The 22,108-nt window shown below is 46.3% G+C and overlaps 1 protein-coding gene across 1 annotated transcript in view; it reads right to left on the minus strand.

Moving 5' to 3' along the window:
• The window catches only part of LOC147692030 (cofilin-1-like), an 80,584-nt gene that overhangs the window by 37,394 nt on the left and 21,082 nt on the right, over window positions 1-22,108 (minus strand). The window lies entirely within an intron of this gene.

The following is a 22,108-nucleotide window of genomic DNA, read 5'->3' on the forward strand; positions in this document are numbered from 1 at the left end:
TCATGTAGTAGCCGCTTCAGCTATCAAAGATCTAAATATATTACTTTCTGCTAAGCCCACTAGTGCCACCAGCATGGCCTCGTACTGATGCCCCCTAGTGTTATGAGCTACAAACCAGAACCTGGCAGGTAAACACGAAAGAGTTTAGAATGAGTCTTATTTGACTAGAGTTTAATTCAGCAGTTTAGGTCAGAAATGCAATACAGTATTGCAGTGAACCCTAATCAACAAGGGGGTGCTTGAGTCAAAGAAAAAAAGTGTACTCATCAGTACGAGAGTCACGCTTTCATACACCCAGCAAAAAGCTCTCAGGACAAACTGTGCTGTAACAAAAACGGAAGGTAGATGTGAACCTATGTTCAAAAGAACTGATCAGAGCAATCGTCTCAGTGCAAAATTATCCAAAACGTTAAGCACATGCACCGTGGACTTCACGGCAGGATTAACATCCTTAGTCAATTCAACCTCAGAATAGTCAAGTACTGGAAATGCCAATAGGTCTGGCTTTTACTCCAAGTCTCGTCATTAATGTGTTTAGGCGCTTAATAACTCAGCATACATTCACACAGTCACTTATCTCTGCACTCATGCATCCATCCACTGTCTCATTCAGGCATTCACTGACGCAACCAGCATAAGCACACTTAAGGTATGCAAGATAAATAGGAGAATACAAGGAAAACAGGAAACATTCTACCAGCTAAACAGAGTTAATTTGCTCACAATAATGAAACTAAACATGGAAGCAGATGTACGTCTTGCAGAGGTATTGTAAATTAGTCTTATCACAACCAGTTTAGCACGACAAACTCCCTACCCACCTAGCTTTAACATGAGGCGGGCAATTTTTTTAAACCGACTAAAGCATCACGTAGTAGCTCACTCATTTAGAGACAACATAATTTCCACTGAAATGGCCACTAAATTTACACAGATGTACAGTTTTACTGATAAAACTATATTGCACACAAATTATGGGGTAAAATCGGGCTCTAAATTTGTACATCATCAAGTAAAATGCTTGGATACTATTAGAATATTTAGCGGTCACATTTCAGAACTACTAAAAAATGCGATCCATTTTTGCTTTCCCATCTGCTGTAGGCGTAGTTTATTTAAACGCATTTACATGTGGATTTGCACGACTTTAAATGCACCAATAAGAGGGGTGGCTATCTTAAAGAAAAGATATTGGCAAGGGGAAGTTATTAAAACGGCAGCAGATAAGGGAGGGCGGTGGGCAATAATGCAAATACGACTGGAGGGTACCTTATAGGTTTTTTGCTCAGTGTATGGCCCCAACAAAGATGAGCCACGGTTATTTGATTGGTTGAATATTGAATTATTATCTTGGTCAGGAGAGCTTATTTTAATGGGAGATTTTAACTGTGTATTGAACTATCAACAGGACACAACTAAAAAGGGAGTAGGACTACGTATGCGTAAAACAAGAGCAGCAATACTGGAACTAGCAAAAATACATAATATAAAAGACATTTGGCGTAGCCTATACCCAGGCATACCTGGATATACATACTATTCATCTCCCCATAAACTTTGCTCTAGGATTGATTTAGCTTGGGCCTCAGATGAATTATTGAGTAGGGGAGATATGAAGGTTATGCCAAAAATCTCATCTGACCATAATCCCATAATATTTACATTTGATTTAGCCTCAGACGTAAAAGAAGGGCGCTCTTTTACTTTTCCAAGATACCTACTCTCGGATGAGGTCTTTGTAACCCTGCTTAAAAAACAGATAGAGTTTATTACATATAATAAAGATACTGCTAGTATACTCTCAGTTTGGGATGCCTGTAAGGCCTTTATTAGAGGAATAGCTCAACAATATATATTTAAACAAAATACAACAAGGAAAAAAGAAACAAAGTTAATGACATAATATTTTACATATTGAAAAACTATTGGCAGACAGGCTTAGAGATGGGGATAGGAATAGCATAGATATATCACTTCTGGAAAATAAACTTATGAACATACGCACAGACATGAAAAGTTCTTTCAGGGAAAAAAACTGTTGCAAGATACTTAAATACAAAATTTCACAATATGAATCTGGGGATCGAATAGGAAAGCTTCTGGCATACAAGGTAGCCAAAGATCGAGCATCAACACTAATTAAATCTATAAAAGGCCCCAATGGTATTATATACACACAGCCTGTAGATATAATGGAGCAATTTGTTTCTTACTATGAAGAACTAAACACTCCAGAGACTAGGGCTAGCTCAGAGCAGATTCAATCTTACTTAAATGATAATCTCCCCGCAAGACACTTTTTAGATCAGGAGATTTTAGATAACCTGGAACAGAATTATACAATAGAAGAATTACGCTTAGCTGTGCTCTCACTTCCTTCTAATAAAGCGGCAGGGGAGGACACGATCCCTATTGAATTGTATAAAATCTGTGCCGAAGAATTACTTCCTCTTTTCTGCTTAGTTGTGAACTCAATAGGCACATCAGGCAAGGCCCCGGAATCCTGGAAAACGGCGAAAATTATGTTTTTTTAATAAAAACACAAACCTCCAATGGAATGTGGGTCATATCGGCCTATTTCTTTAATAAATACTGATGCTAAGGCCTATTCTAAACTAATATTAATTCGACTGGCATCTCTTATGCCGCAGTTAGTTAATGATCAACAGCATGGTTTCATAGCTGGAAGGGATACTACAGCCCACGTTAATATGGCGATTACGGCATTCGATATAGCGGCAACCAATCTCACCCCACTCGGTATGATTTTTACTGGACGCAGAAAAAGAGTTCGACCGAGTGGGGTGGGATTATTTGTGGAACGTGTTAATGCAGTATGGGTTCAAAGATCGCTTCCTTTGAGGTATACAGGCCATATACAGGGATCCCAACGCTAAAATTAGTTATGCGGGGGTACTTTCATCAACTTTCGCAATATCAAGGGGGACTCGACAGGGGTGTCCACTTTCACCCCTGCTGTTTGCCCTCTCTATGGAGCCTTTTATAAATGCCCTGCAGAATCAAGAGAAGATAATACCGGTAGAACATGAACATAAAACTCTCAAAATTACTGCATATGCAGATGATTTAGCTATATTTACCACTAATGTAATAGATGCTCTATCAGGAATTACAGACGAAGCGAAAAAATTTGGAGACATTTCCGGCTATAAATTAAACTTTAATAAAACCCAAACCATCATGAACTATCAAACTAACCAATCAGTCACTGGGCTATGTAATTCGGCTGTTTACTTAGGGGTGACCATATCTTCTAAAATAAATGAAATAATCAAACTGAACTATGAACCCTTACTTAAACAGGTTACATCGATGCTTAAAAAAATGGCACAAAATTCCATTGAATATCCTGGGAAGAATTCATCTGATAAAAATGAATATTTTGCCCAAATTTTTATATTTTTTTCGTTCTATTCCCCTCTGAGTTAATAATATTTTTTTTAAGAAGTTAGAAGGAATATGCAGTAGCTTTATTTGGAGCTACAAAAACCTAGGAGGTCTATGGCGATACTAAAATTACCCCTAGAGAAGGGAGGATTGGATTTTCCGGACTTCAAGTCATTATTTTGCATCTTTTATAGGACGCTTTAGGAGCTTATTAAATAAGAACAACATTTTTTTTCTTCATCAATTTATGTTAGGCATAAACTCATCTCAATTTTTAACAAGAATACAAGACCCAAATTTTTTCAAACGAGTCAAATTCAAGACAGCCAGGGACATGGTAGGGATTTTTAATTTAGTTATGAAATTTTGTGACACCTCTTTTTTTCACTCAGACTTACCATTATGGGACAACCCAGGGTTACCTGGTATTTTTAATGATAAAGTCAGGAGAGAGTGGGCCAGCTATGGGATTAAGAGATTGGGAGACTTACATGGCTCTGAGGGTTTTCTTCAGTTCTCGACTTTACAATTAATATATTCGCTACCAAGTGAAATGATACTTAAATATTTGCAAGTAAGGAACTACTTTATACGGAAAATGAATTTGAATAAAATTACTAGTTCGGACATTTGGGAATTTTTGTATAGTACTAAAGAGAAATCACTAATTAGCACAGGATACAAACATTTAATTCAGCATAACTCGGATGATTGTCCTCGACTGTCTCAAAAATGGACGCTTGAATTAGGAATTAATGTGACACCACAGAATATCTCAAATGCTTTCACAATTCTTAATAAAACTATTCATTCTTCGAGTTTAAAGCTTCAACTATACAGGACGGTCAGCCAACTTTATCATACTCCCCAGAAAATTGCCAAATGGTCACAAAATCATGAGCGCACCAAATGCCCTAAATGTGATCTGGTGGCAGCAATCTTATTCATATGATCTATTCCTGCCCAGCACTGAAACCGTTCTGGCGAGAAATAGAAATTACTCTATATCAAAAAGAACTGATTAGCTCTCCACTTACTTCATCTATGGTTTTACTTTCTATACGAGAGGGGCAAAAATAATCTAAGTTGGTTAGACATAGCGATTTCCTGTGCTAGACTGGTAGTAGCTAGAGCCTGGATTTCACCGAATCCACCTCATAGGACTGAGTAGTTAGTGTTATTACATGAAATATACACTATGGAAAAGGCTCTTGCTAAGAACAGGAGCCGAAAATCTGTAGATAGAATGGAAAGGATTTGGGCCAATTTTGTATAAACGTTAAGTGTTATGAGATGAACTTATTTGTTTTTTGCTTTTCTTTTTCTTTTTTTTTATTAATGTCTTTTTGTTAGGCTGAAGCTGTAACATTTAAAGAATACTGGCTTAATTAGTATATTGATGCCATCCCTGATATCACTGTAAACTATGTTATGCTATTCTTTGTTATAATGTCTTTTTGCTTGTGACTTGTTTGCCAAATAAAAATTTAAAAAAAAAACGCATTTACATGTTATTGTGTTAAAGATATACATCCTTACACACCCCTTGTAACCTAGCAAGATTGTCACAATTTACTTTTTATGACTGCAAAGTGAGGAGTTCGTAAACCCCAATCCCCTCTCAAACATTAAAGTTAAAACTGTAGAGACAAAAGAAAGGGAAACGATAAAAATGAAAACAAATTTAATCTAAACGATTCGGCCTGTTGGCCCAGACACTGAAGCGCATCCATTTTCAGGGGAACATACACGTGAACAGAAAAGGTAATCATTCACATGACAGCACGTATCTAATGAGGACTGAACCATAACCCCCATGCACGATCCCATCTAGAACGGGAGCATAGTGTAAATGACACTAAGACTAATGGTGGCACAGATTACTTAAAGACCCTGTATTCATCTAGGTTATTAATATACTAGATGTACTTATTACTTAATGATTTGTTTTATTAGAAGATCCTGGGAGATAGCGTAGAAATATTAGCAAAAGGTATTACAGTGTAAATCTCTAACTAGGGTTTGTCCAAGGCGGTAACCAACACAAAAATTGCTTCCCAACAAAAATTAATCTGCGACATTTCATGTACTAAAATAACTTTCTGTAGGCTTTAATGCCGAGATAGCAATCCACCCTTAAATGCCTTTTTACTTTAACATTCTTTTCACAAATCATATCAGGTCTAATGCGTTTATCATATCTTAATGTAAACCGATCAAACCCATGACATAAAAAATAGTTTTTCCTAGTGAACCAATCCAGCATCACTGTTCTACTGGCTTTTTATCATAACCAACTGAGCCCTTCTGTACAGAGCTCGAGTTTTTACATAAGGCAGCCGTCTGACAGACATAACATTTAATATCTACAATATCAGTTGCCAAAGCAAATCCTAAGGAAGCCTAAACCTATTATAGCGCACATCTTTCCCCACAGTTTGCTCATGTGGATCACCAAACACAAAGACCCTTGTCTACTACAGTAAACTGTGAAATTCCATCTAATAAAATACCTGCATATAGGTTTGGAACAACCATCCACACATAAAAAAAACCTATTGTCTTTAACAAGTGTCACAATAGGTGAGGCCTAATGGCTTTGCCATAATGTTTTCATAATAAAGAGATCAAACCTATGAAATCTGCAATTACTTTTTTCAATGAATACTATACCATTGGCTTTACACCTTATCACCGGCCTATTCAAGTACTCATGAACTGGCAAGAGTCACGTATACAGTAATAAAATGACAAATATATAGAAAAATATAGCTTGCAAAACAATACACACCCTCTCAATAGAGCCCAACAAGAAAGACCAGTGAAGTACCCCAGGCTTTGTCAAGAGTGGGTGGCAAATGACAAAACTATTGCAAACTACATGTAACAAAATGCCAGCCACAATGTGATAACCAAGTGTTAGGCTGATTGGTTTGAACAAATTAGTTTCACAATTAATAAGCTAAACCACTTGCCTGTGTCTTAACTTTTTATAATAAGCAGACTACACCAATGGCATTGGACATACTGTTTCCTGGTGCACCAATCAGGACTATAGCTTGTTAAAACCAAACCGGGCCTACAGTTTTGAACACAAGCTTTTCCAGAAGGCATCAACCAAAATGTAAACATTTTTTTTTAAAAAAAGGTATACAAAATTACTGTTGGCTAAGCAAAAGACTATCTGTCCTAAGACGAACTAACAAGGATTTTCTCAGAGCAAACCTATATCAAGGTTTGTCACATGGGGTAACACCAAAACCATTTTCCCACCACGGTATTCTGTGCGATTCAATGTGACAAAATAGCTATCAGTAGGATTTATGACGGAGTAATAAAACATTTACACTTCAATGCATACGGACTTTAACATATACTTTTCACAATAAATACGTCAGACTAGTACTTTATCATAACATTTCATAATAAAAAGATCAGGCCTTTAGCCAGAATTTGGCTTTCCACCACAACCAACTTTGTTCTGCTGTATCGTACGAGCTTTGCCACAAGCCAAAAAGCGCAATACTAGTAATTTTTTTAGCGGAAGTACAAAGATTTGCAAAAATCAAATTAGGAGAACTCCTATGTGTGGGTGGGACCAGGGCCCCTCTTTCGTTAGTACTCAATTTTTCACTGATCAAATAGAGTCATGCAACTTGCACTGACAAGCCAGACCTAGCCCTGCGCATACCAACTGCTTTCCAAAACTGGTCTGCATTCTGAAGTCCAACATGGATTGGCGTGGGCGGCTGTGCTGCTGCTGCCAGACGAGTGAATTATCTAATTTTCTAAGAGAGTTTTAACATCTTCGTAGGGTCATGTGTGTATGCCACTGAACGTTCAAGCACCGGCAGCTATACCGCTGCTAGCATAGGAAACTTAACATACCAATATAATCACACCTATATGGCGAGGGAAGCAATTTTTCTGTGGAAGCAAACAACTTCTGCCTAAACCAAAGAAAGAGTGCTCCTGGCTACCAAGATCTCTGCAAAGCTTTTTTTTAGGTTGATCCCATTATGTCTGGCGAAAGCTGCGCAGTCAAGCCAGACCTAACAAGCATTGGCAATGCCAATAGGAATAGCTTTAAAAGGAATGTTGTATCGCAATGTAACGAATTTAAAGTAAATTGCTGGGGAATGGATATGTATCTTGTGGGACCAAATAACTGTAGAATATTGGTGTATGTTAAAAGCTCAGGTAACAGTTGGACTTAATGTTCGACCTAAACATCCTTTTAGGTTAACGACAGCCCTTCCTCCCATCTGTGCTGCTGCCAGAGGAAAACACCACAATTAGCTAGTTATCAAAGACACTTTAATGGCATTACCATGGCATGTGTGTGACCCTAAAAGTTCATGCTTCGCCAGCTGGATAGATTAACAAAATGATCACAGCTATGGAGGGAAAGCCCTTTTTTTTGTGGAAGCACAAATTCTGCACTATCAAAACATGTTCTCCTGGTTCTGAACATGTGGGTGAAGCCAAAGCCTCGGTCCTCGCATCCTTGGGAAAGTGGAGTCTTTTGGTGGGTTGACACCAAACCATTTGAAGAAGAGACTCCTGCAGAAGGTGGGTAGGGATTTTGAACCCAATACCTTCCACCTGTTGATTCTTCAAAAACATTGCATTACCTGCTGATGTCCTACTGCTAAATGATTTCTCTCTGCAGAGGAAGTGACTAACTCCCCAAAATACTTAAAACGCTTTTAAGTTTACAAACAAAACGTGTCCCTTGCTCTCTATCCACAACTTCACTTCTCCTGCTAATACTCCATTCTTCACTTCATCAGCTCCTGTAATACCTCAATACCATTCTCAGGCCCAGCTTAATTCTTCACCCTACTCCTTTTGTCCCACCTCCTCTTACCCACTGACAATCCACATAGTACTGCCAAACCTTTTTCCTCCAATTTCGCTTGCTACCTAACACCTTCCAGACTGCACAATTATCCCCTACTTTCACACTACATCTCTACGCAGGTCTCTTCTATCACCGCCCTTTAATCACCTCAGCCCCTCGCCACATGCCTGCACCCCTCCACTTATTTCATACCACGAACCACAGAGATTAAGACACAGCCCCATCGCTGCTTTCCTCCATCCTGTTTCCACATCAACTGCTCTCCCTTGTAAGCAGTCCTTCCCGCTGGGGAACACCTTCCCCTGCACGGTGTTGATTTTTGCCCCCAGAAATATCTTGACCTGTTCTGGGTTTATCGAGGATTTCTTCCAGTGGATGGAGAAACCCAGGGCCATCAATGTGTCGGTCACTATTTGAGTGTGCTGTTTGCACGTGTTGTATGACTGTCTTTATTAGCCAGTCGTCTAGGTAAGGGTATACGTGTATCCCTTCCCTCCTTAAGTGCGCTGCGACTGCTGCCACACTGAATACCCTTGGTGCCACACTGAATACCCTTGGTGCTGATTTTAGTCCGAAGGCCAAAGCTGTGCATTGATAGTGATTTGAGTGGATTGCAAATCGTAGCAGATGTTTGTGCCGTCTGTTCATTGGGATGTGCAGGTAGGCATCTTTTAGGTCTATGGTGACCATGAAGTCCCCTGTTTGAATCTGTGGAAGTACTTCTTGCAGGGATGTCATTTTGAATGTTTGTGTCCTTATGAATTTGTTTCTGAACCTTAGGTCCAGGATGCGTCTCATTGTTTCGTCTACCTTGGGTACTAGGAAGTACGTAGAGTACACCCACTTGTTCCTTTCCATGGGAGATACAGGCTCGATAGCCTCCTTTAGTAGGAGTTCCTCTGCCTCCATCTGAAGAAGCTCAAGTTCCTTCTTTGCTAGTGCTCTTTTCTTTGGTTTTCTGCTTGGTGGTGTTTTTTCTAACTCTATGCAGTACCCATACTGTATTCTGTTGATGATCCATTTGTCTGTTTTAATCTATTTCCACTCCTGGAGAAAAAGTTTGAATCTTCCTCCCACTGGTGCTACGTGCTCGTGATCTTTCGGTGCGGGACACCTGTTTTGTTTTTGTGCTCCACCCTAGGAGTTTTTTGTAGGATGTGCACTATCAATGTGGCCGAGTCACTTGGAGGTGGTTTGCTGTCCACCCCTCCTGTTTCCACGTCCACTCGCCCTCCCGCGAAAAGGACTGGCCCCTATGTTGGTATTGCCACTGCTGTTTTTGCTGGCCTTGTTGTGTATGGGTGTCGCTTTGGTGGGAATGTTTGAAGGACTGATGCGACGTTCCCGGCTGGTTCCCCCCTCTCCCGTGTGGTCTCCGTGACGGGGTCCCTCTCTTCGCTCCCCTGAATTGCAAGGCCCCCGTGGACCTTGCGGTGTCATTATCCTTTTTGAGCTGTGAGCTGGTCGTCCACTGGTGCTCCGAACAGTGTTTCAGCGTTGAACGGAGTGTTCAGGATTTTGTGTTGCACCTCTGGTTTAAAGCCTGATATTCTGAGCCAGGCTGGTCTTCTTTCTGTGATGCCCAGCATCATAAGCCTGCTGGCAGTGTCTGCCCCGTCCAGTGCTGTTTTTAGGCAAGAGTTTGCCAAGTTCTTCCCCTCCTCCACCAGGTGCAAAACCCTTTGTTGGTATTCCTGAGGGAGGTGTTTCACCAACTGCCCCAGTTCTTCCATGATTTGGTAATGGTGTCTGATCAGCAGTGCGTTGGAATTAGCCAATGCGCCAGTGCCTAGCGGCATTCCTTTCGTTTTTCCTTCCTGTTAGGGCCATCCTTCTGCTCTCTTGGTCAGTGGGTGGACCTGAAGTAGTTGGCACATTGGCCCTTCTTGCTGTTGCCATGATGGAGTCAGCAGCGACCGCCCCCTGTATGTAGGGTGGGTCCTTTGAGGAGTGCTTGTATTTTTTCTCCGTCCTTGGCATGACGGTTTTACCAGTAGCAGGCTCTTTGAATGCCTCTCTTCCTTGCCCTTTGATGTTTAAGCATTGGCAGCTACTGGCTTCTAGTGTGCTTTCAAGCATTGGCAGGTACTGGCTCCTAGTGTGCATTGGGAGTAGTGTTTCTACTAGGAAAACCCCTTTTGGCACCTCCTCCTCGAGCTGGACTCAGAACGCTGTTGCTGTGTTCTTGATGCATTCATTGTAAAGTCCAATGTCGTCCGGCGGCGAGGGCCTCGCTGGATATGTGTCCACTCCCTCTTCTGGACTCTCAGCTTCGATGTCCTGCCACTCTACCTCCTGTGTATCTGAGTATGTCGATTCTAGGTACACCCTCTGGTCGTCATCTCCCTCCTCTTCGTAATAGGGGGTATCCTCTTCCTGATATGCCAGATCTTCCAAGCTCTCCGACACTGCTTCTACCTCTAATTCTTACTCGATCAAATGTACTACAGGTGACTTGGGCCTCGAAGGAATTGTGTAAGATTTCATTTTTTCTTTGAAATCTTTCTTCTGCTGCAGATGTTCTCCATCGCTGCTTCGAGTCTCCTCTTTCTTTCCATCTCCGTCGCCTGGTCGGCGCCGAGTGGTTGTGCCACTCTCTTTGGCACGCAAGACGGTGTAGAGATGGGTTTCGGCGGCGAGGCTGGTCTTGCGTCTTTGACTTAGATGTTTACGGAGTCGAGCGCTCTTTTTCTTGGACGCTTCGACGACTTTGGTTGGTCGCCGTCCCTCGGCGCCAGGGAGTCCTTCTGTGAGGATCCGCTGGGCCTGGATGCTGCTGTGGACACCGAAGATCCAGAAAGCGCCGGCGCCTAGGTCTTGCCCTCGTTTTTTCGAGAGTTTTGGGTAGACTGTTGAATCTTTCGGGCCTTTTTGGGGCGTCTAGTCTCCTACCTTTTCTATAGTCTTCTTATTATCGGTCTCTGCAACCGTGTAGCCGATGTCTTCTTCGGCGGCGTAATCCTCCTAGTCGGGCAAGAGCCCCAGGTCTCGAAGGTACGGTGGTTGGCCCTTGCCCTGCATGGTGTAGTTTGCTATTCTTTGCCTCTCTCTCACTCGAAGGGTCTTCGGCGTGAATGCGGAGCAGGCGTTGCAGTCCTTGCTCTCGTGGTCGACCGACAGGCAGAGGTTACAGACTGGGTGTTGGTCCTTCTGCGCGTACTTATGATGGCAGTTGCGGCAGAATTTGAATGGTGTGTTGTCCATGTCTTGCGTTCAGGGGGCCCCCTGATTGCGCATTCTCCTCTGGACGTAGAATTATGTTGACATTTTTTTCTTTCTTAGTCGTCCTTTCGATGGTGTAGTCTTCCTTCGTCTTCTCCAATGTTTTTCTCTCCAAAAACTCGAGTCTTGCTTCTTCTCTCCTAATCTCTGGAGCCCTCTCGGGAACGATCCAGACCCAACGGCGGAAAAAAGAATCTGAAGATGGCACCCAAGGGTGGGAGCTTCCGCAGGAAGCATGCAGACGTTACAGGAAGGACACCAAAATGTGAGACTTAGACGCCCACCTGGGCTACGAAAAACCCAACCACTAGACCGCGGAATAATGCACAGCGTAGTGAATCCAGAAAGATTAACACTGCAAAAATACACATTCCTCGACCCCACCATGGCTTCAGAATCAAACTACACCAACCACTCCAGTTGGGGTAACAAGAACACCAGGTTTGACAAGTCAAGTCTCACACCAGCCCCCTGCCCCCCACGCTCACAAACCCCAAGCTTTCACCATCCAGTCTCACGCACAACCAGATCATATGAAAAGGAATGCTGCAACACTTCAGAAGACTTCTAAATATCCAATATGCAAATCAAAGATTTTGGGAAATTACCTGCCGAGTGGATCTCAGGAAAAACTTCAATCTTAGCTACATAATTCAAGAGATTGTAGTCAGATCACAAATGCAGACCACTTAAGTAAAAGTTGCTCTCCAGCATCAGTCAGGACACTCACAAGACCAGTGGCCCTACTAACACCCCTACACGCCCATGTCAACTAAAAGTTCCACAACAATCTCAGGACCGCTTCCCAAACCAATCAAATAAATCACTAAAAGTTCAATAACAATCTCAAGATTACTGATCAAACCCATCGAAAAGAAATCAGGCCTTGACACAGCAGTTCTGTTTAGCATCAAAAACATTCTCCAACAGATCAATTAAAGGTAAAGTCATAAGAAAATCAGCCTATATCCCTAAACCTTTCTAATCCCCCACATAAAATGTAACCCATGCAGAGGCCCTGAATTAACAGCGGTCGCCATCTGGGATGATCTGAAGACCACTCTACATTCACGCACATCCGAGATGGCCGCGTGAGCACAGGGCTCCTGAGACCCTCGCCGCCCTCCGCATATATCCTGATTCCGAAGACGGGTTATTGGAGATGAAACTCCGCTGATATCTTAGCTGCTTTCAAAAATTGATTTGGACTTTGGGAACCGCAACAACGACAATCTGAACTTTTGAGGCCCACTCCACGGCGACGCCTGGGGCTCGAGTCACTAAGACGCCCAGGGAGTAGTTGAACAACGGCCCGAGGGGCTCTGCTCATTGCCTTAGAGTTAACTTTCGGTTTCGTTTTTGGGTCATTGGTCGTATCCGATCGCAAGATTGATACAGTTGCTGGAGGTCTACCTGAACTCTGTGGACCCATAGTGTGCCAACGATCGTGAGTGTCTGTGTGCTGAGCTACGCTGCTGCAGCTGCTGGCGCCGGCTTTTGAAGACTCCTGGTGGGCTGACCGCGAAGGGCCATTTTCACCAGGTCTCACGGGCCCTCCGGGGCACACTGCCCAATATGGCGGGCAGGCCAGATAACGAGACACGAAAAACCAAGACGCCTCTTCGGCAGGGGGGGGGGGGAAACTATCCAAACAAATGTCATGGATCAATATACCCATCCCAAGGGGTCCCCCGGTGGTACGAAAAGTGGTGGAGAAGTGTGGCTCAGTGGTTAGAGGCGGCAGACCCAGAAGCGGAGATCGGCCGTGGACCAGGGTTCACTTCCCCGCCTCGGCGTGTCTCGGGCTCAAAAATTCCACGGAGTTGACAATTCTCGCTCTGGTGCCTACTCGACTCACGGGGTCACACTCTGCAACTCTGGGCAATAGCTTGCTTAATCTCCACTACGGCCCCTCGCGGCGGGATGCCTGGCTTTCACCTTGTGGATACCCGGCTGTGGTATCTCACAGGGGAATACCAGGACGGGTTCCCTAAGCATGCGCCTTGAGGCCCCTGGGTTAAAGCGCGCTATATAAATCGAAACACATTTACGAGTAGGACTCTGGAAGAGGCAAAGGAAGACCCGGCTGCGTCGATCGAATTGCCTCTACAGGATGTCATGGGCGCCATTGCTAATATGAAGACTTCCATCGGCCAGCAATATGAGGCGCTCGCCCTTAAACTCAACACTGTAGCCATTGACGTCACTTTGATTAGAGCAGACTTCCCACAGACTAATGAGAGGGTCAAATTGTTAGATTTGAAGACCTCCAGCCTCACAACCGATGTGTCCGACCTACAGACTGAGGTCGGCAACCTACGATCCTCCAATGATCTCATAGCTCATCGACTGGAGGAGTTTGAAAATAGGGCCAGACTCAATAATGTACGCATTATCGGGGTCCCTGAAAACTCGGAAAATCCTGCTACAGATCTCCTCGTGGAGGACCTCATCCTAAATCACCTCGCCCCCGCAGGACTAAGTAAATTCTTTGCTGTGGAGCGTGCGCACCGAGTGCCGGGTGGTAAACCAAAGCCGGGTGCCCCTCCGAGGCTGATCATCGCCAAAATGTTCAACTTCAGAGACAGACGCTATCCTGCAGGCATCAAGGTGGGCGGCTCCGTGAAGTTGGAAAACCCAGCGGTGAGCTTCTACCCGGACTTCACCCAGTTCGTCCAGAGGCAAAGGATAGGGTTCCAGGGGGTGAAGCGACATTTGAGAGACATGGAATTGAAATACGCGATGCTATTTCCAACCAGGCTCAGTGTCCAATATGAGGACCGGACGTTTTTCTTTGATCGTCCCGAGAGAGTGAGTGACTGGATAGACATTACCAAAGCGGAGCGACCGAACGGAACGCCCGGGTGGAGCAGAGGGTGGCGTGCCGGAGCAAGAGTGACAAGGTGGTTCCCGACTTCCGAACAATTAGCATACCACACAGCTGGGTTTGATTACTTTGATACTAATGTGATTTACTGTTGCATACCCAAGGGTAGCGGGGGGAGTGGGACTTTCCTCCTCCGGGTTTCTTTTTGTAGACTAGTTTAATGGTAGGGCGACAGGCATACTGCAAGTTAGGGCGGCTTTTGTGTCTAACGCAGGGGTGGAGGGTATTGTAATGAGGTCAAGTTGGGGGGTGGAGGGGAGAGTTTGGGTGCGTTTTATTTCTTCTCAAGGCAACGTATTGTTTTCTTTTTGGATCCTGGTACTGTGTTCGCTATGGGGTGGATTCTGCATGTATTTCCGGGATGGGGGGGTAGTGGGTTGAAACTACTGTGTTGGAATGTTAATGGATTGGGAGATAGGATAAAGCGGGGAGTAGTGATACAGCTATTGCGACGCCTGTTCCCCGATGTTGTGTTGTTGCAGGAGACGCACTGGATTGGAAACACTTGTCATGCCATGAATCGGCGAGGATATCGTCTCGCTGTACACTCTGGGTTCACTTCTGGTTCTCCGAGCGTGGGCATCCTAGTCAAGACCTCCCTTCCTCTGGAAATAGACGACATGATCCTTGATGATAGGGGGCACTATGCCGCTCTCACCGGGAGATGGGAGGGGAGGGCTGTATCGCTAATTTCTGGATCAGCGACTGCGCAGACGACCTCGCCCCTCTGAGGACCCCGCCTAGCAGACCCGGCAGCAAGAAAGCCCCATGGTTCACCGACGAACTCAAGAGCTCCAGGAAGAACTGCAGAGCCCTCGAGAAAGCCTGGCGCAAAGACCCAACACCGGACAACATGACTGCCCTCAAGCTTGCCACCCGAAAACACCACCAACTGATCCACGCCACAAAGAAAACTGCATTCAAGGAACGCTTGGACAACAACGCACAAAACAGCAAGGAACTCTTCAACATCGTTAAAGAGCTCTCCAACCCCAATGCCGGAAACAACGACATCACCCCTTCGCAAGACCTCTGCAACTCCCTCGCCTCCTACTTCCACAACAAGATCGCGGACATACACAACAGCTTCAGCACTCAACCGACGCACGCCACGACCGAACCAGCGCCCCCACCACCACCCTCCGCGCCTGGACCCCGATCAGCACCGAAGACACCGTCCGCACGATGAACTCCATCCACTCCGGATCTCCGACCGACCCCTGCCCTCACCACATCTTCAACAAGGCCGACACGGTCATCGCACCCTACCTGCGGGACATCAACACCTCCTTCAACACCGCTACCTTCCCGGAGAGCTGGAAGCACGCCGACCTCAGCGCTCTACTTAAAGAAACCATCAGCCGACCCCACCGACCTCAAGAACTACCGCCCCATCTCGCTGCTCCAGTTTCCTGCAAAAGTCACCGAGAAGACTCAACAAGCAGCTAGCCGCCTTTCTTCGAGACGAACGGATCCCTCGACCTTTCGCAGTCTGGCTTCCGGGCCAACCACACCACCGAGACCGCCCTGATCGCAGCCACCGATGACATCCGAACCCTGCTCGACAACGGCCCTCATCCTCCTAGACCTCTCCGCGGCCTTCGACACTGTCTGCCACCGTACCCTAGTACAGCGCCTCAACAATGTCGGAATCCAGAAGGCACTGGAGTGGATCATCTCCTTCCTTGCCGGAAAGACACAGAGTCCGCCTCCCCCCTTTCAGATCAGAAGCCACCGAAGTCATCTGCGGCGTTTCTCAAGGCTCCTCGCTCAGCCCTACCCTCTTCAACGTCTACATGAGCCCCCTCACAGCCATCACACGCCAGCACAACCTCAACATCAACATCATCTCCTACGCCGAAGACACACAGCTGATCCTCTCCCTCACCAACGACCCCGCCACCGCCAGAGTCAACCTTCACTAAGGGATGAAAGAGGTAGCCGAATGGATGAAGAACAGCCGCCTGAAACTGAACTCGGACAAGACGGAAGTCCTCATTCTGGGATCTTCACCCTCCGCCTGGGACGACTCCTGGTGGCCCCCCGCCCTATGCAGCGCACCCAAACCGACAGACCACGCACGCAACCTGGGCGTCATCCTGGACTCCTCCCTCTCCATGACCAGACAAGTCAAGGCCGTCTCCTCGACGTGCTTCAACATCCTGCGCATGCTACGAAAGATCTTCCGGTGGATACCCACCGAGACCAGGAAGACGGTCACCCAGGCCCTCGTCACCAGCCGCCTGGACTACGGCAACTCCCTCTACGCCGGAACCACCGCCAAACTCCAGAAGAGGCTCCAGCGGATCCAAAACGCCTCAGCACGACTCATCCTGGACATCCCCCGTCGCAACCACATCTCCGGACACCTGAGACCTGCACTGGCTCCCGGCCAACAAGAGAATCACCTTCCGTCTCCTCACCCACGCACACAAAGCCCTACACAACCAAGGCCCAGGATACCTAAACAGCCGCCTCAACTTCTACGCACCCAAACGCCAGCTTCGATCGACCGGCCAAGCCCTCGCCGCAGTCCCCCGCATCCGAAGAGCCACCACAGGGGGAAGGTCCTTCTCCTACCTCGCTGCCAAGACTTGGAACTCCCTCCCGACCCACCTCCGCCTGACCCAGGACCACCTCGCCTTCAGGAAGCAGCTCAAGACCTGGTTGTTCGAGCAGTAGCGGACCCCCCTCCCCATGTGCCTCGAGACCCTCTGGGTGAGTAGTGCGCTATATAACTGCCTTGATTGATTGATTGTATATGTCCCACCTGGTCTACAGACCTAGACTTTTGCTGATCTTGGGTGTGTGGTGTTGGGGCTTCCGGAGGGTGTCCTGGTGAAATCTCCGCCAACTCGGTTGTCTCTGGCAATGTAGATCGCTACCCCCCCAGAGATCTTACTAGGCGCAATCTTGGTTGAGTGGGTTTTTGGAGACACTGGGTTTGGTAGATTGTTGGAGGTTGATGCATCCGGAACAGGTACAATACACCTTCCACTGTGGGGCCCACGGCAGTCTCTCTAGACTAGACTATGTTTTGATGCCGGCAGCACAGGCCTCCTCCGTCAGGGAGAGGAGACATTTGGCCCGGGCAGATCAGATCACTCCCCACTGTGGCTCCAGATGGACACTAATATGAGTAACGAGGGACGGGTCGCCCAGATTAATCCCGGTTATCTTCGCAACCCCAAGACCTGCGCTGAGTGGAGTTGATTAAGTCCCTGGATCAATACTTTGCTGAGCATGAGGGGTTCGTGTCCTCTTCTGTACCACTGTGGGAGGCATTCAAGACTGTCATCCGTGGACAGGCATTGTCGTTAATCGCTGGTGCCAAGAAAAGTGAAACTGAGGAGGTGGTCTCTCTGGAGACAGAAATAGCTGAGCTAGAAAGGGATTTGGAACTGGGTGTGACTCGTAATAAGCTTCATTCCCTCAGCCTCAAACAACTGGATTACAGAGCCCTGGTGACAGATGCCGCAAAAGTCATGAGCAGAGAACAGGGCAGACTGATGTGGGAGATAAGGCAGGGAAACCGATTGCTTGGCCGGATAGAAAGGAGAGGGAGAGTTGTGTGGTTCCTGTGATTGAGAAACTTGATGGTGTGTGGGACTGATCCGGGAGGGTTTCGCGAAACATTTCCGAACGGTGTATTCCCCAGTCTGATAGACCGGAGGAAGACTCATCTGTTGCTGCGTGACATTGCATTGCCTTGCCTATCGGAAGCAGATAGGGACCTAATGGACACTGCACTCTCAGCGTACGAGGTGGCCATTGCTATTCGGTCAGTGCGTTCGGGCATAGCTATGGACCCTAATGGTCTTCCCATTGAGCTCTACAAGTTGCGTCCTGACAAAATGGCGCAGTATCTCCGTGATAGGTTTCTGGAGTCGCAAGACATTGGCTTCCTTCCTCGTGATCAGCGTCTTACTACCATTGTGGTAATTCACAAGGAGGGGAAACCAAGGGATCGCTGCGCGTCCTACAGGTCCATTTCGCTTTTAAACGCCGAACCAAAGATTCTTGCTAAGTTGCTGGCAAACCTCTTGATAAAAGTAATTAGTGACTTGATCCACCCGGATCAGTCCGGTTTCATCCCACACCGCAATACAGCACTTAACCAGAGTCGCTTGCACGTTGTTCTCGCGAGGGCGGCGTTTCTACGTGAGCCGGCCATTTTGGCTTCCTTGGACGCTACGATGGCCTTTGATATGTTGGAATGGCCATATCTCTGGGTCGCTCTCGCGAAATTTGGTTTTGGTCCCGGTTTCATTGGCTGGGTGAAACTTTTGTATGAGGAGCCGTTGGCGCAGGTGGTAGTGAATGGTCGAGTGTCTAAACTGCTTGTCCTCGGGAGGGGCACGCGGCAGGGCTGTCTGTTGTCCCCACTTTTCGCTCTGGCCCTGGAGCCTCTGGCCGCCTAGTTGCGATGGGAGCCTTCGATGAAGGGTATTCAGTGGACCCCGGAATTCGAAAATCACATATCGCTCAACGCAGACGATATTTTGTTGTATCTTACGTCCCCTCGAAAATTGTTGAATGTTTTGTTTGATGTGCTCACCTCGTTTGGAAGGAACTCTGGCCTTGTAATCAATTGGACGAAGTCCTGTGTGTATGTGCTTTCGGGTGATGCGCCCTTTTTGCCACGCGGGTGTCCCATCCAGGTCTCGCAGACGGGATTTTAGTGCTTGGGGATTTTTATATTTTTGGATCCTGTGGCTCGCTATGATCATAACATGCTCCCTCCTCTCCAGAGGTTAAAACTTGACGTGGTGGGCTGGCGCAGGCTACCACTTTCACCACTTGGGCGTGCAGCTCTTTTTAAAATGATGTCCTTACCGCGATTTTTATATGCGCTCCAGAATACATTTGAGGTTATTCCGGCGAGTTACTTTGGAGAGGTAGAGAATCTGCAGAGACGATTGATATGGGATGGACGCCCGCGTATTGCCCTCGCCAAGCTCACACTTCCCTGGTATGACGGAGGTATAGCACTTCCGGATATCAGGTGATATTACTGGGTCTCAGCTGGGAGCGATTAATCATGGAACGTATGCGCCAGCCTCTAATCCTGCATTTGAGATGGATAAATATTTGTTACCGGGCGGGGACTACAATAGGGTGCTTTATTCCAAAGCAGCGGGACGGGAATTATCGGGACCCACCAAGATTGCGGTACGAGTGTGGCATGATGCGAATGTGGCAACGGGATGGAGGGATCGACTGACCCGGGCGACTCCGCTGTATGCATCTGAGAGACTGGGGTGCCTGTGGAGGACGAAAGGATTTGAAAAATGGGATATGATTGGTATTAGTAGGGTGAGTGATCTTTGGATCAAAGGTAAAATCAAGACCTTCGAGGCATTGAAGGCAGAGTATGAGCTGAGTGACAGGGAATTATTTCGTTACGCACAGATTCACCACGCAGTGAGTTTGGTCTTTCCTGAGGGTATTGACATCCCCGAATCCTCCCCACTCGAAGATCGGGTGCTTGGCGGCTATGTGCCAGACAGCACTTTCTTTGATATATAAGAAATTGATTAATAATCGGTCGGATTTGCTGGTGCGACTCTGGGAGGTTTGGACCAGTGACGGTTTAGAGTTGGATGATGAGGACTGGCAGTCGGCATTAGCCTCGCCTAAGGAGGTCGCGATTCCAGCCAGTCTCCCACTCGTTCAGCTCAAAATCCTACATCATATATAGGTTACTGGCCCGCGCTTGATTCGTATGGATTATTCCTTGGATGGGTTATGTAAGCGTGGTTGTGAACTGGTCGGAACCTTCCTCCATATAATTTGGGAGTGTCCGGAGGTAGTGGTGTTTAGGAATCGTGTGCATGCGGTGATGGAAAGGGTCACGGGAGTGGCATTGTTGCCCGAAGCCAGGCGCCGCCTGTTGAATGTCTGGGAGCCGAATGACTAATGTGGCGCAGACGCAGTGGGCGACCCTTGGGAATATGATTGCTAAGAGACATTGTGCAGTTGTGGGGTTCCCAGCGGCCACCCACGGTATTGGCATGGAAGGAGAACATGGACTGGTGTATGTTTAGAGAGAATACGGTATATGTGGCGCGGGGTAGACCCAGGAAATGGAATAAAATTGGAGCCAGTGGAACTCCTACCGCGGAAACGTATGTACGCCTCCATTTGTGGAGACTCTAGAAGCTCCCCTTTCCCTCTGATATCGCATTCCATGTTTAGTGTAACTCATAAGATCACTGATTTTTTCCTCACAGAGAAATCATGCACACCAAGTTTTCCGATTAAACCTTTCATCTTCAAGAAATTTGCCAGTAGAACTCAACGTTTGGACTATACTACAGAAAAAGCTGCATTAGTGGAGAAAGACTGGGAGTGTAAACTGCTTTATGTATGAAGCAGAGATTTGAACAGGATACATTCTTTTATCAGGAGCCAATTAAGAGTGGCCATGGAAGAGATCCGCTCACTTCTAAATTATATTAACCCAATGCTGGAACCTTCTATCAAGTTGGTCGATCCTGTCCCGGGATCATTAATATCCGTTTTTTAACAGAGGAATTTTTTTTTTTTTTTTTTTTTTTAACGGAGCAACTTTCTCTGGAAATTTCTAAATGGCGGCTAAGACCTGCTTGGCAAAAAAGTCCTAACACCATGTCCTGGGGACTGTCACGCCTCCTAAATACTATGATTGAGCAAGTCTAGCTAACTTCTGGAAGGATGGTGGCAACCCTCGTTCACAAAAGGTCCAAAATTTCAGGTAAAGAAAATGTGCTTCTGTTGTGGTGTATGTGCCTGGTGACTTCCTAGTTTAGCTGAGATCCATTTCACGTAACTACAAGATCACTGATCAGACTTTTTTCCCCCCCCTCTCTAAACAACCACTCTCACACTGTGCAATACAAGCTTACATAAACTACGCTTAACGGGTCCTCATGTCTTTTTTTATAACAATGCCACCAGTAAAGGCAACTTCCAAACACCCATGATTATGAAGGAGGACTGGTTGTTGAAGTCAGATGGTTTCAATAAATAGGAATTCAAAATAGGTCTCAGGTTTAAAGTCTATACAATGGATTCAAAATAAAAGGAACCGGTATCAGAACGTGTTCGCAATGTTTGCAGGGTGACTGATGCCTCCATTTGCTTCAGCAGCCCCACTAAGTGCATGTTCCATGTAATAGCCTTTCTGGGAGGGCCTCAGCATGATGAATATACCTTTTGCTGATCGAATAGGTAATACTAGTTTGTAAATGTAAATTTATTTATATTGCGCAAATCACCGACCCGGTATCTAAGCACTTGCTTAGGGAAGCCGTCCTGGTATTCCCCTGTGAGAACCCCGGCAGGGTATCCACAAGGTGAAAGCCAGGCATCCCACCACGAGGGGCAGTTGTGGAGATTAAGCAAGCTATTGCCCAGAGTCGCAGAGTGTGAACCCGTGAATCGAGTAGGCACCGGAGCGAGAATTGTCGAGTCCGTGGACATTTTAGGACTCAAGACCTGCCGAGCCGGGAATTGAACCATGGTCCCGGGAATTGAACCATGGTCCCGGGATGACCTCTGCTTCCAGGTCTGCCTCCTCTAACCAGTGAGCCACACTTCGCCACAGTTTAAACAGGGCCACCTCAATTGTGTGGTTGTTTTGAAACGAACAGAATACTTGGCAGGATTTTTGTCTGCAGCAGCGAGCAAAGCAGGATGGAAAGGATTCCCCATGTTGGGGGGGTGGGGCTTCATTTATATGATGT

Source organism: Lissotriton vulgaris, chromosome 9 (genome assembly GCF_964263255.1).
Source record: "Lissotriton vulgaris chromosome 9, aLisVul1.2, whole genome shotgun sequence".
Taxonomy (NCBI): domain Eukaryota; kingdom Metazoa; phylum Chordata; class Amphibia; order Caudata; family Salamandridae; genus Lissotriton; species Lissotriton vulgaris.